The following is a 15,430-nucleotide window of genomic DNA, read 5'->3' as shown; positions in this document are numbered from 1 at the left end:
TAGTTACTCACTACTGTGGTTTTAGAGTATATGACGGATTAACACCAAGTCGTAATGGTTCCAAATTTCCTTACTATAGTTGTGGTTTTTAGGATTACAGCTTTCTGCATATTAGTGTGAATGTATGGGGGTAGATCTATTTATTGTAATGTTGAGAGAATGCTTTTGTAGTTATACCTGTTACTGATATAACTATAGGTATAATTGTTACTTTATTATTGTTAATTTCTATAGCAAGTGGAGTGTATTTTTCAATCTTTTCTCTTTCTTTTGATGTTACATTGCTGTCGTTGGGTACAGCGATATCGATAATAAATGTTTGTTTATCTATTTTATTGATCAGTGTTACGTCAGGCCTATTGTTTATTATTGTTTTATATGTATGATTTGTTCTGTCCCAGTACAGTTTATTTGTTTCATTTTCCATTACATTTTCGAGAATGTACTTATAATATTGCAACCTTGTTGTCATTAAGCTGTATTTGAGTGCCAGTTCTTGATGGATTATCTTTGCTACCGTGTTATGTCAATCAGTGTAATCTGTCCCCGCTAGTATTTTGCAGCCCCTCGTTATATGCTCGATTGTTTCTGGATACTGCTGACATTTTCGACATTTGTCTGTATCCATTCTCTCTTTCAGTATATATTTCCTATAATTTTTGGTTGCTATGACTCTGTCCTGAATGGCTAACAGAAACCCTTCAGTTTCAGGGAATAGTTGCCCTACCGACAACCACTTGTATGATAATCCTACATCTATTTGTGAGTTTTGCATTACGGCATAGTACGTCCCGTGAAGTGCCTGACCTGCCCAGGTATCTTTCTTTATTATTATTATTATTATATTCTACAGATAAATATAAATAAAAAAATTCGTATAAATGTATGTCCTAAAATACTTAGTTTCAGAGATACAGGTTTTAAAAGTTTCATTTTATTTCGATTTTTTTGCAAATAATTTCTGAAGTAACTTCAATGTTTGTATGAAAAATGGTGTATGCCAGTTTTTTGATATGAGAAAATTGATTTTGATGTCATTATGACTCCTATATGTAGGGGGCGCCACATACATGTACATATTTCAACTGTTTTGAAGAGTAATAATTTTTCTTCCGTACCTGTATAAAACTACTGAGTGAAAAAAGAAAACATTTTCATGATTTTTTACCTAAAAAATGTTTCTTGGTAAAAATTGCTACGAGCAACCGTTCTTATAAGATATTTAGAATGGCAATAGTCAATACATGTCATTACTGACAAAAATAAACATATTGAGTAGATAGTTATTTGACTGAAATGTTAAAATTCGGAAGTTTTTATTTTTTAAAATTAATTATAAATTTTTCTTCGAAAAAATGATGATAAAACACTTTCTGTTGAACTGTTGGCATAAAAACTTAAATTTATTATTTCATTCTGATAATAACTATTTAGTCAACATGTTTAATTTGTGTCAATGATGACAGGTATTGATAATTTCGATAATACCCATTACTCGTAGCCAATTTTTACGAAGAGACTTTTTTACGTAGAAAATGTCTAGAACAGACGAAAAGTTATTAATCTGCAAACCAGTTTATATGTAGGTGGCACTCTCTACAAGTAGGAGTCATATCGACATAAAAATCAAATTTCTCATGACAAAAACCTCGCAAATACCAATTTTTATCTAAATATTGACGTTACTTCAGAAATTAATTGGAGAACTTCGAAATAAAAATGATTTCTACACCCTGTATCTCCGAAACTAAGCATTTTAGGACATACATATTTATACGAACATTTTTACTTATTTTTATCTGCACAATATCGTACCGAAGTTTCCGGAATACAGTTCGGACCACCCAGTATACACAGTGCTTTAACAAATTATACATAGTTTGAAGTATTAATATGTTTGTATTGGTTATGATAATCCTAATGTTAGAGACGGGAGAGTATCGATAATTCCAGTGAATATCGCCTTAAAATTAGTAGATACATTAATTTTAAATGAAGCCTAATGGTCAGTAGATCGCGTCTGAAGACTAATATTCGAATAATTTGTTGCTAATACACACAAAATTACACCAATTTACTGCCGCAATACACATAAATATTTTATTTTAATTTTTCGACCTATGCTTTCATAGTATCTGTGTAAAGCTTCATTCAGAACCTCGAAATCAGTGGAATAAATTAATAGTTTCAATTAGCCGTAGAAGTTTGTCCACCTAATTTTAATGTAAGCATTCAGAACGTCGTAATTAGTGGTAGTAATTTTCAATTATTGGAAAAAGTGAACAAACTTTTGACTTTTTCACTAATTATACTTCAAAATTTGCGAGAAATGTCATTTTGGCCTTTGATTATCACCCGTCAAGAAAAATTTTGGTTAGAAATCAAAACAAAGAATATACCTAGCTAGAAAAAGAATGGACTCTGCCATACTGAAAAATGGTCCTACAGAAGTGGCGCCATCTCTTGAGTAGAGCCTGTTTTAAATGGATCGAAGCGCGGGCTTTTTAAATGAGCGTATTTATTGAATTTGACTCAAAAATAATTAAATTTGATTATTAAATCTTATTTTTTACACAAATTCAACAATACTAATAACAAGTATCGTTGTGATGTGTAAAAAATAAGATTTAACAGTATAATTTATACAATTATTAAATAAAATTAAAGTCAAACATGTGTAAAGTCAAATATTTAAACATGGGTCTTGTGCAGAACAGGTCCCCACGAAATCGTGGTTTTTTTAATTTTTAATGTGGATCCCATAGTTAATGGAATGGTTTAAAAGAAAAAAATTGTTGGATGAACCACTTTTTCTACGAAAAAAAAAATTGAAAATTCCAAATTTTCACTACATTTCAATGCGAAAACTCCCTATTATAACCTTCATAAAGACAGTAAAATACAAGGTTATGCACAGTGTTGCCATACTCACCCTGTGTAAAATCGACGAAAACGTTCTACTTTATATTCATTTTTTTTACATTTAGTACGCACTTTAAGAACACGAAAAATTAAAAATATAATAAACGAGGCAAAACAAAAACACTATAAAAATAAATTGACAATAAAATCATTACACAGTATTTAGCACAATTGTTTAAAAATATATTTTTCCCGGATTTGTTCAGTAAGATTCCAAAATCGATGTGATCTGCGTACTTCCAAACACTCCCCACCAACCTAACCTAACCAATGCATTAACACCCTCCAAATAACCAGACCAACCAATGCATTACCACCCTCCAAATAACCAGAATATCTAACCTAACCTAACCAATGCATTAACACCCCCAAATAACCAGGCTAACCAATGCATTAACACCCTCCAAATCACCAGGCTAACCAATGCATTAACACCCTCCAAATAATCAGGCTAACCAATGCATTACCACCCTCCAAATAACCAGCCTATCTAACCTAACCAACCAATGCATTAACACCCCCAAATAACCAGGCTAACCAATGCATTAACACCCTCCAAATAACCATGCTAACCAATGCATTACCACCCTCCAAATAACCAGGCTAACCAATGCATTAACACCCCCAAATAACCAGGCTAACCAATGCATTAACACCCTCCAAATAACCAGGCTAACCAATGCATTACCACCCTCCAAATAACCAGGCTAACCATTGCATTAACACCCTCCAAATAACCAGGCTAACCAATGCATTACCACCTTCCAAATAACCAGGCTAACCTAATTGAGCCTAATGACAAAACTTCATTGATTACGCGTCGAAAAACAGTATATATTAAAAAAACTTATATTTTCGTAGAACCTGAAAAATCCGCAAATTTTATTTCAGAAATTGCTTTAAAATAATCCACACTAACGAATAAGCTACTAGACAGTTCAATTTTTTGTTGCACTAAAGTGATAACTTACCGTTTTAAGTCCCTCCACAACAACTTTATTTCAGAAGAAAATCATATAAAGTAATTTTATTGACAACGTCGCAAATTCTATGCGAAGGCCATAGATGACATACCGATGATCGATTAACTGTCAATCGAAAAAAGTCATAAAATTGCTAGCTTGAGCTGATGTAAATAAATATATTTTCTTAATTTTATGCTTACAAAGAAGATTCGTTACATTTTTGTGCTTAAATTAGATCATTCCACGTCTATATAAGGTAATAAAGTACTAATATGTGATGTTTTTACTGAATCCGTGTAGAAAATTTAACATATTTACTGTCCGTCGCCTGTACCTAAAATACGTTTTTTTGCCGCTTTTTAAAGATAAAACACATTCATCCAACAATTTTATGCTTAAAAATATTCAGTTTAAGATAATCTTGCAAAAAAATCCCAAAAAAGTGTTAAATGCGTGGGGACCTATTGTGCACCAGAGCCTTTAAACATCGTTTATTATAATAAAACAAGACCAACGTAATACGCCCAAAGTTTTTGTAAATGGAGTAAATATAAATAGGTACTTAAATGATGCCAAAAATAAAAAACTTACATTATATTTCTAGGGCCATAAACAAAAGAAATTGTCTAATTAAAACACATATAACAAATTATAGTTTTAAAAACGTTTTGATAATCATTTGATAATATTATGATTGGCGCTATGACAACGACATTATTTTTTGAGAATTTGACAATAGTAGGACAATAGCCGTTGGAAACTATGGAAACTACAAAAAAATTCTGATTGAACGCCATCTGGCAATAACTAGTAGCAACTTCTTAACCTAAAAATTAATTGCACTACCACCTAGCGCCTGAGGCTGGAACTATTTTATTTGAATTTTCCGTGCAAACGGTGGAACCCCTTTTGCTATTTCACTTTCCCGCCCCTGAATCAAAAGTTTATTGTTTTATAAGCTAAATATTATGCTTTCTCTATGGATACAACAGACTACCGCAAGCTGTTGCTAGGATATTTTATTAATTTTAATTGTGTTTTTTAGACTTTGTGAATGATCGTAAACTAAGTAAGTATAAAGTGTAATTGAAACCACTAATTTATTCCACTAATTGGTAGGTTCTGAATACTTATCTTAGTGTTTATAAATGTGTAATTTCCTTTAACTAAATTTACAATATATTTGCTACGTGTTAATCAACTGTTAAATAAAATGTTGTAAAATTGTTTTTAAATTTTGTAAAATTGTTCAAACGCCACAAATAATGCTTTTAAACAATTTCAAACGTTCCAAAAAATATAAAAAGGTTTAAGAGAAATACCTTGTAAGTATTAATACAGGGTCGCTTTTAAGTATGGAAACGGTCGATTATTAGGTAAAATATACAAGGTACCGCAAAAAGTTAAATACAAAAATTATAGCGTTTTTAAATGTCTATTGGAGAGTAATAAATTTATGTATACAGGGTCGGTCATAAAGTCGTGGCACATCAGAGTCTCATTTTTTAAATAGAATCCTCTGTATACTATTTCATATTTCAATTCTTCCTTCAATTCTAAGCAAAAATCGAAATACACACAATGTACCTCAAACCAACCGTTTCCGAGTTATTGACTTTTGAAGATATCACTTAAACAATTTGATTTAATTAATGTCGATATGTTCAGTTTCATTTAATGATGCCATTCTGCTGAAACTGTGATACTGTTGTAGTGGGTTTTTAAATGCCTATTAGCTACTAGTAAATTTAAGTATACAAGGGTCGACCATAAAATTGGGGCACATCAAACTTTAATTTTTTTTAAATGAAACCCCCTGTATATTATTGCATATTTCAATTCTTCCTTCAATTTTAAGCAATAATCGTAATACACAATGTACAGGGTGGGTCAAATTCGACGCTTTTAAATGGGAACACCCTTTTCTGTAGGAGATAGACAAAAACTAATATCGGTGTCTGGTGCTCAATTTTTGTCAAAAACAAGATGGTGAAAACCGCATATCGATATCTGTTACCGTTTCGCAGTTACGGGGTGTTTTTCAAAAATATGCATTTTTAACAAATCGCTGTAACTTTTTTACTATGGAAAATTTTGTATTTTTATGAAAATATTTCCAAAGCACATTTTTACGTAGAATTTAATGGTTTAAGTATAATTTTTTTAAAATTAATAATTTAAGAATTATCAACAGAAAATTTGATTTTTTATATGGGACACTCTGTATATTTTTAATTTATTGAAAATAATTTAAAATTACCTTTCCAAAAATATAACACATTTGATATTTTGCTCGATTCCTCTTCGAGATATAGAGTATACAAAAATTCGCCCGCTTTAAATAAGTAGGCTTTGAACGGCACCGGCTGTAATGCAAAAAAATTCTAGCTGAAAAGTGAGCATCAATTAAAACGAAAATAATATTTGCTATGAGAGATGCAAAATTTTATAACAATTTAAAATATATTTAACCAACATCAACACATTTAATCTATATCTCATAACAATAAAAATAAATAGCAAACCAAGATATAAGATTTTGCTACAGATGTTCGACATATCGACCGTCTTCTGTTATGGACAGACGGGGCAGTTTTTGAACAGTTCTCGCGGAATTCATTAACTCGGTGGGGGTGAAAGATACCCTCTTATAACTGCTAAGTATTTCTAATTCTTGTCTAAATTATACGGCAGAATAAGGAACCTTTATTCTTCCTCAAATATATTCATAGGATTAGACCCATGGGCACTAAGTCAGGCGGCCTCGACGGCCAACGACTGGGATCTTGGTTAGATTTAAATTATTTTTGAAATTGGCTGCAAAAATTTGCTGATAACTTCAGCGTTCAGAAGCCGTGCGTCGTCTTGCTGGAAAAATATGTTTTCGAGTTCTATTAAGGGCATATCATCAATAAGGGGTCCAAAACCTACTAGTTAAAAGTGGCGAACTTTTAAAAATTCTGTATTTCGAAGGGGATTATAACAAAATATCAAGTGTGCTATATTCTTGGAAAGGTAATCTTAAATTGTTTTCAGTTAATTAAAAATATAGAGGGTGTCCCAAATAAAAAATCAATTTTTCTGTTGATAACTTTTAAATTATTAATTTAAAAAAAATTATACTTAAACCATTAAATTCTACGTAAATAGGTGCTTTGGAAATGTTTTCATAGAAATACAAAATTTTCCATAGGAAAAAAGTTACAGCGATTTGTTAAAAATGCACATTTTTGAAAAACACCCCGTAACTCCGAAACGGTAACAGATATTGATGTGCGGTTTTCACCATCATGTTTCTGATGAAAATTGAGCTCCAGACACCGATATTAGTTTTTGTCTATCTCCTATAGAAAAGGGTGTTTCCATTTAAAAGCGTCGAATTTGACCCACCCTGTACATAAATTGAAGAATTGAAATGTTAAACTTAAATTTTATAATTTCCGGACTTGATATATTCTCATTTTATACATCTATAAATGCTAACTTGAGAACTAATGTCAAATATTATTAAGTATAACAGTTTCGGCAGAATGGCATCGTTAAACGAAACCGAACATATCGAAATTAATTAAATCAAATTGTTTAAGTGATATTTTCAAAAGTCAATAACTCCGAAACGGTTGGTTTAAGGTACATTGTGTGTATTTCGATTTTTGCTTAGAATTGAAGGAAGAATAATTGAAATATGCAATAATATACAGAGGATTCTATTTAAAAATTAAAACTTTGATGTGCCACGACTTTATGACCGACTCTGTACACATGAATTAATTACTCGCTAATAGATATTTAAAAATCCTCTAACTTTTGTATTTAACTTTTTGCCGTACCTCCTATATTTTACCTAATGATCGACCGTTTCCAGACATAACAGCGACCCTGTACATCAAAAACTATGGTTACGCTTGTTGAATTTGACACCTATGATTTGAAACTTTATATCAGTTTAATATTTCGTACTTTTGTTGTTATAGTGGAGTGCTTTAAGCCCTTATGGGATACAAACCTCGGAATTCATTTACTGTGAACGATTTTTTATAAAACTTTTTTTTATTGTATTGTTAATAAGATATATTACAAAGTTTACCCATTTAAATTCGTTGCTTTCACTTTAGTATTTAAATAAACACACATATACAAATGCATACATACAAGACGGCTCCGTATTCCGGAAAAGCTCTGTATCAGGATTCCTATTTGAGATTTTCACTCCAAACCTTTTACAAAATATATGTTTAATGGTAGTTCACATTTCAAAAATATTTTATAGATATACGAGGTGAGTCAAATATATATCATTTATTTATTCGAGTTCAGTAAATTTGCTATAAAATTCCGGTTCCAAAAATACCTTAATACCATAGAGTATACTAAATGGTCTTCGAATTATAACCACGTCCATAAGGACGTCAATCTAGACGTCCAGTTCGTAGAAGAACTTCTAATCGAGACGATCGACTTATTGTAAGTTTATCGCTAAAAATTCGCCATTTGCAAGCTTTTCAAATTGATAATGGATTGCACTTAAAGACCGTACATATTAACTAACTGACTACAAGAAGAATAGGACATATAGTTAGGTTAGGTCGAGTCCACACGGGTTCGCAACATTATTTTTTTACACGTCACAAAAGTATTAATTTTTGCGAAGTGAAAAGAAGGCCTGCTTCGGAACTTACTAGATGTGTTGACTAGGCCCAAAAGCAAAGGCATGGTCTTAATGTAAAAATTACGAAAAAATCTTAGTGCCTTCTTTAAAATCGAATATTTACAACAAAAATAAAGCTAATGAGACGAACCAAAAAACAAACCATCGAGAACGGATGTATCTAGATGATAAAATGATTTTTAAATTTCTTGCTGTCTTAACATATTTCACAGGGTGTTTCAAACTTTTACCAAAATATCAACATTTTATTTTCCCTCGTATAATTAACAGATAAGGAGTTTCATTTTTAATTTAGAAAAAGATACTAAAAAGTCAATTAATTTGGCAACATACTGCTTAAAAAATTATCAAAATCGGGCCATTAAAATAAAATATATTAACCTTTAAAATACATCAAAGTTTTAAGGTGCCCATTTTTCGTGCCGGTGTATGTATTTCAAAAACTATACATTTTAGTCATATACTTTTCTAATGAAACAAACCTTTATTTTTTTACTAGAATCCAAAAATCAATTAATATATAGGGTGTTCCATTACCAAAAACATAACTTTGATGTGTAACTTTTTTTGGGGACACCCTGTAGAACTCTACATAATTTTAGAAAATGCTTTAAATTGACTTACATAAGCTCACAAAATTTCACTTCAATACAAACTTTTGTTCTCCTTGCAAAAACCGCGACGTATATGACGCGCCACCCTGTATAATTCGATTTCAATCAAAATTTCAATGATCAGAATATAAGCAGAATAGGTATAGCTTATTCATTAGATTTATTTATTAAAATAAATTTACTTAGAAATAGAATTAAAAAAATCAAAATATTAAGGAGGAAATAATTAAGAATTTACTAAAATTACTAAATTAAAAAATAAAAAGCAACGAAAAAAAAATGGGTAAACATTCTAGTATTTTACCTATAAAACACAGTACAGAATGTTTCACATTAATACATTCACAGTAATTAAATTCCGAAGTAAAAGTCTCTGAGCACTCCACTGTTAGGCGTAAAAGTGCTTTACTTTTATGCCTAGACGTTAAAATAACATTTTTCTATTGTCAATCACTTCGCAAAAATTAATACTTTTGTGACGTGTAAAAAAATAATGTTGCGGACCCGTGTGGACTCGACCTAACCTAACTATATGTCCCGCCAGCGTTGCCATGTGTCGGAAATGAAATTATGGATCAATGTAGATAAAATTATCGAATTTATTACAAAATTATGTTACAAGCCATATATTTCGTTCTGAGGGAATTATCTAAAAAATATAATGATAGCAATAAATTTGGATCCTATTTTTTGTTGGTTTAACTTATTTTTAATAGGTTTCAAACGTATTTTCTCAGTCAGTTTTATGATATCGGGGTCTGGTTTCTCTTCTGCCCGCATTTTTAAATCGGAATTACTTGATTTGTCGCGAATATTTAGTGCTCTAGACCCTGCCATTCTTTTAAACTTTAAAACCATTTCAGTCATTAATTTTCATTAACTACCTTAAAGTTAATTTATTTATCAAAAAAATATAGTTCATGATTGATAAAACATAATTGTGGCAGGTTACCAAATTACGTTACAATTATCGATTATGGTACAGATTTTTTTGGGGAAAATTTTGTTTCAAAATGATGTTACAATTCGATAATTATGTTACATCTGGCAACACTGTGTCCCGCCCTCAGATAACCTTAACATCGCATTAAACAATAGACACCGTAATGATTCATTCGAAGGTTCGAGAAGAGTCGAGTTCTACTGAAATGGAGTACATACGAGAACATTCGAAACCTTCTCTATGCACCTAACGATCTATGGATTATTCGAGAGCTGTGGGTATAAAAGCCCGCGGCTGGAGCCTAAAGAGGACAGACCTAAATAAACGAGTACAGTTGACGCGCTAAAATTCAAAATAAATTCTTTCTAGATAAATAAAGTTATAAATCGTTTGTAAATAGTTCTTTAAGTCTTTTATCGTTATTGTTTTTGTTAATTAGTGTTAAATAAATTGTGTTTAAATAAATTGTGACTTTCTATCCACACGGAACCGACGAAAAACGTAACAATAATTTATTAATTAACGTAATAACTATGATTCATATAAACTTGTATTATTCTTTGCAGTAAAACACTTCAAACAATTGCGATCTATGTAAAAACCCGAATAAAGAAATAAAAGCCTTGACCATATGGTTAAAGTTCAATGTTACATCGGTTAGTACTTTATTATTTTCTATATAGTAATTTTACTTATGGTTCTTGTTTTTAATATTCAGAATTACCTTGCGGCCTTGACGTTTAATGTGTTAACTACGTCTTTGAAGATCTTGTTTCGAGTTAATAGTCGTTTTGCACGGTCATAGGTTTATAAAGAAGGTTTTATAGTGGACATCTGAAAGTCATCTTCAGAAATACATACATAGACGAGGCTAAAAGTATAGAAAATATTAGTACATCAGTGCAGAGAAAATATACAGATTTTATTTCAATATCTTAAGATTCGTGCTATGATATGAGGAGAAGAGTTTCTAGATGCATTTTGTCCATTTTTTCGAATTTTTAAAACACTTTTAGCCACGCTTTTTGCAAGAAACTTACCGAAAAACTAGTATACCTGAAAATGGATAAAAAATCATAAATACAGTACCCCTACATGTGAAAAATCTAGTTTTCATAATATCTGAAAAAATTTAAAAAATTTTTGAAAAAAAAATTGGACATTACGCGTAAAATTTCTCTTTATTTTTCTACCACGGTCCGTATCCCCAACTACATGGTACCCAGTCGTAGTTCCATTCATTATTTTAAATAGTATTATTAAAAAAATAGAGAAGTTGGTACTACAAAAAAACTTTTCATCTGGCAATGACAAACAGCAGTAAAATTTTGTCTACAGAACAAAAGGATATACTTTTGTTTGTTTGTCTACCGCCAATGGACATACAACACAAAAAAAAGTGTCTATACCTATGTAGCGGATTCATCTCTCCAAAAAATCATCTATGGATATTTCGCCACTGCAAGAAAATCTACAAAATAAAATAGTTATTTTTTGTAAACACTTCTGCGTTAATCCCAAACGGAAACTACTTGTCAGAAGTTAAGTTTACAGTTATACAAATTTGCCTAATGAACAAAAAAATGCTTAACGTTTCGGAAACTTTTAAAAAATGTATGGCAATACGCTTCTTTGATTTTAAAGAACATGACATAAATAAACATATATAACATACCTACGTAAAAATTAAAAATAATCATACAGAAAGTTTGGGGCTTTTTGGTTTTTACCTTATTAAGTAATTGTTAATTTGGAAGTTTAAGTTGATATAATGTCATTTTAACAGAACGTCAATGGTTTTTGTAGACGTATCTGTTTTAAAAAACTAATGTGTTCTCGAATAGTTGAATTTAAATATTTTAAATAGTTTTTTTTCTTTATCCTCTGTATTTTTTGCTTCCGACGACAGAAAGAGATAAACTTTCCGAAACGTTAAGCATTTTTTTATTCGTTAGGCAAATTTGTATAACTGTAAACCTAACTTTTGACAAGTAGTTTCCATTTGGGATTAACGCAGAAGTGTTTTACAAAAAATAACTATTTTATTTTGTAGATTTTCTTGCAGTGGCGAAATACCCACAGGGGACTTTTTGGAGGAACACGTAAAAAGTCTAAGGCACTTACGATATTTAATTCGAGTGCAAGGGGTATTGAAGCGATATGATAGCCTAGCTTACCCAAAAGTCAACCTCACCTTCACGTGGTGCACCCTGTTTAAACAAACGAGGCTCTGACGACCGAGTATAGGCGGTATATCATTATACAACCCTCAGACCTACCACCTTTCTGGGGAAGAGGAGTAGTAAACTACTCCTAGCCGGCCGAGAACGTAGCACAAGGGAACTATCGTCGCAGTCCTCACTGTGCCATAGTCATCCCGTGCTACAGTTGCAGCCAAACTGTGCGGCAGCGTAACCGTCACAGTTTAACCTTTTTACGCAACTTACACTCATCAAAGATGGAACATTCGAGTAGGACAAAATCATCGTCCGGAGGTAAAATACCCCCTCGATCGGATCTCCGGGAGGGGATGCCTACTCGAGCGTATCATCGGAGAACTAAACATCGTCAATGTTTCACGTTTGCGGCGTGGAACGTCCGCACTCTACTGCACAGGACAAACTCCAATCGACCAGAGAGAAGAACAGCACTGGTCTCACAGGAACTTCACCGACTAAATATAGATGTTGCCGCTCTTAGCGAAACCCGCTTTGCGGATGAAGGTAGTCTCACTGAGGAGCATTACACCTTCTTTTGGAAGGGTCACCCGGCGACACACAGGAGAATTCATGGCGTAGGCATTGCAATCAAAAACGAAATCGCCACTAAATGAACAGAGGTACCTATTGGTGTCTCCGAACGTCTTATGACCATAAGGTACCCCATATCAGACAAAACTTACGTCAACATCATAAGTGCCTACGCTCCTACCCTAGACGCTAAAATTGAGGATAAGGATAAATTTTACCAAGCTCTGCAAAATATACTCCAACAAATTCCAAGCACGAACGAATCATTTTGTTAGGTGATTTTAATGCCCGTGTCGGCAAACAACAGGAAATATGGCCTGACGTATTGGGAAAACATGGAATGGGAAGTGTAAATAGCAATGGTGAACGCTTATTAACAACATGCACAGAGTATAATCTTTGCATCACCAATACGTGGTTCATGCTGAAGGACAAATTTAAAGGCACCTGGAAACATCCGAGATCAGGCCATTGGCACCAATTGGACCACGTAATCGTTCGAAGGACGCACCTAAAAGATGTCAGTCTCACAAAAGCCAGAGTAGATGCCGAATGCGGCACTGACCACCGACTTTTAATCTCAAAAATGAAAATCCAGTTAAAACCCAAACGTCCACACTGTAAAAAGCAAAGCTACATGACCAGATTGAACGTACAGGGTCTAGAGAACAACGATACCGCCGACGCCCTCCGGGAAGCCATCAAAGAATCACTTCCACCGATAACTTCAATCTCAATCGTGGATGCTGAACATGGCTGGATACAACTAAGAGATGCGATTCACAAAACCAGCGAAGCAGTACTGGGAAAATCCAACAAAAAGAAACAACCAGACTGGTTTAACGAAAATCAACCGCACATACAGGCTTTGTTGGAACAAAAGCATAGAGCACATCAAGCCGTTACTGCAAATCCACACAATCCAAGACTAGCAGACAACTTTAAGGCAGCCAACAACACGCTCCGAAGAAACCTGCGCCAACTAAAGGATAACTGGTGGTCGCAAAAAGCTAGTCAGATTCAGGAGTATGCCACGCATTACGACTATCGTAAATTCTTCGAGGCTGTAAAAGAAGTATACGGTCCAACTAAGAAGGCAAGATGCCCAATCATGGCACAAAATGGTGAACTTCTAAAAGAGGAAGAACAAATCAGAAACCGCTGGAAAGAGCATTACAGCCATATCCTTAACCAAGAAAACAACCCCAATATGGAAGCACTCAACATAATACCTCAGTATAACAGCCTCGATGTATTAGACATTCCAATAACAGAACAGGAAATGAAGGACTCCATAAAACAGCTTAAAAACAACTAATCAGCTGGCTGTGACGCGATTCCGGCGGAAATCTATAAGTGTGCAAGTAAAGAACTTATTGGTCATCTTAAGGCTCTCTTTGATGTCATATGGGAAAGCGGAGAGGTACCTCAGGACTTTTGCAACACGAATATAGTGAATATATTTAAGAACAAAGGAAGTGCATCAGACTGCGGAAACTACCGAGGAATTTCACTACTGGCTATCGGAGGAAAAATTCTTGCAAAAATTATGTCAAACCGCCTGCCCCACATATAGAAAAATCCTCCCAGAATCGCAAACGGGTTTCGCACCAACCGCGGTACCGTCGATTCCATATTCTCCATCCGGTAACGACAGGAAAAAGTAAAAGAGCAGCAGTCTAAACTTTACGTTGCATTCATCGATCTAACAAAGCCTTCGACTCTGTGAACAGAGATGCACTTTGGGCAATTATGAAAAAGTTCGAGTACCCATCAAATTTCTTACAGTGTGAAAAGCTCCATAACAGCAACAAATCAAGAGTGTCATATCATGGATCACTGAGCGATCCCTTCCCTAACAAAAACACAGGCGTTAGGCAGGGATGTGTCTTAGCGCCTCCTATTCAATATATTCATGGCAGCGCTCTCCATTATAGTGGACAGCAAACTGCAGGAGAGAGGTTTGGGCATTAGATACAGATACGACGGCGGTCTGTTCAACATAAAAAGATTCAGGGCAAAAACACGTACAAAATTCATCACAGAACTTCAATACGCTGATGACTGTGCTCTAGTTGCTAATACGTTACAGCAATTGCAAGAAATGTTGAACATATATACATGGGCATACGAGGACTTGGGACTTAAGCTGAATATTATACCCCCGGAAGATCACAACAATGCTATAAAAATCGGAGATGAACTGTTGGAATATGTAGCGGAATTCAATTACCTCGGCAGTTTGATTTCGGAAAGGGCCAATATCGACTCTGAAATTCAGCACAGGATTAGCAGCGCCTCAAGAGCATTCTGGAAATTAAAAGACAGGGTTTTCTACAATCATGACTTGAGCACAAAACGAAACTTGCGGTGTACCGAGCGATAATAATTCCCACCATGTTATATGGAAGCGAAACTTTGGGTGCCGTACCGCCGATCACATGAACGCATTAAACAAGTTGCAACAGAGATATCTTAGACAACTCTTAAGAATAAATGGTTCCATCACGTCTCAAACGTATCGATCCTTCAAAAGCTAACTGCGAGAGTATTGAAGTCATGATTAC

This window comes from Sitophilus oryzae, unplaced genomic scaffold (genome assembly GCF_002938485.1).
Source record: "Sitophilus oryzae breed Bouriz unplaced genomic scaffold, Soryzae_2.0 scaffold_1400_pilon_pilon, whole genome shotgun sequence".
NCBI classification, from domain to species: Eukaryota; Metazoa; Arthropoda; class Insecta; order Coleoptera; family Curculionidae; genus Sitophilus; species Sitophilus oryzae.
This window is presented reverse-complemented; position numbering follows the sequence as displayed.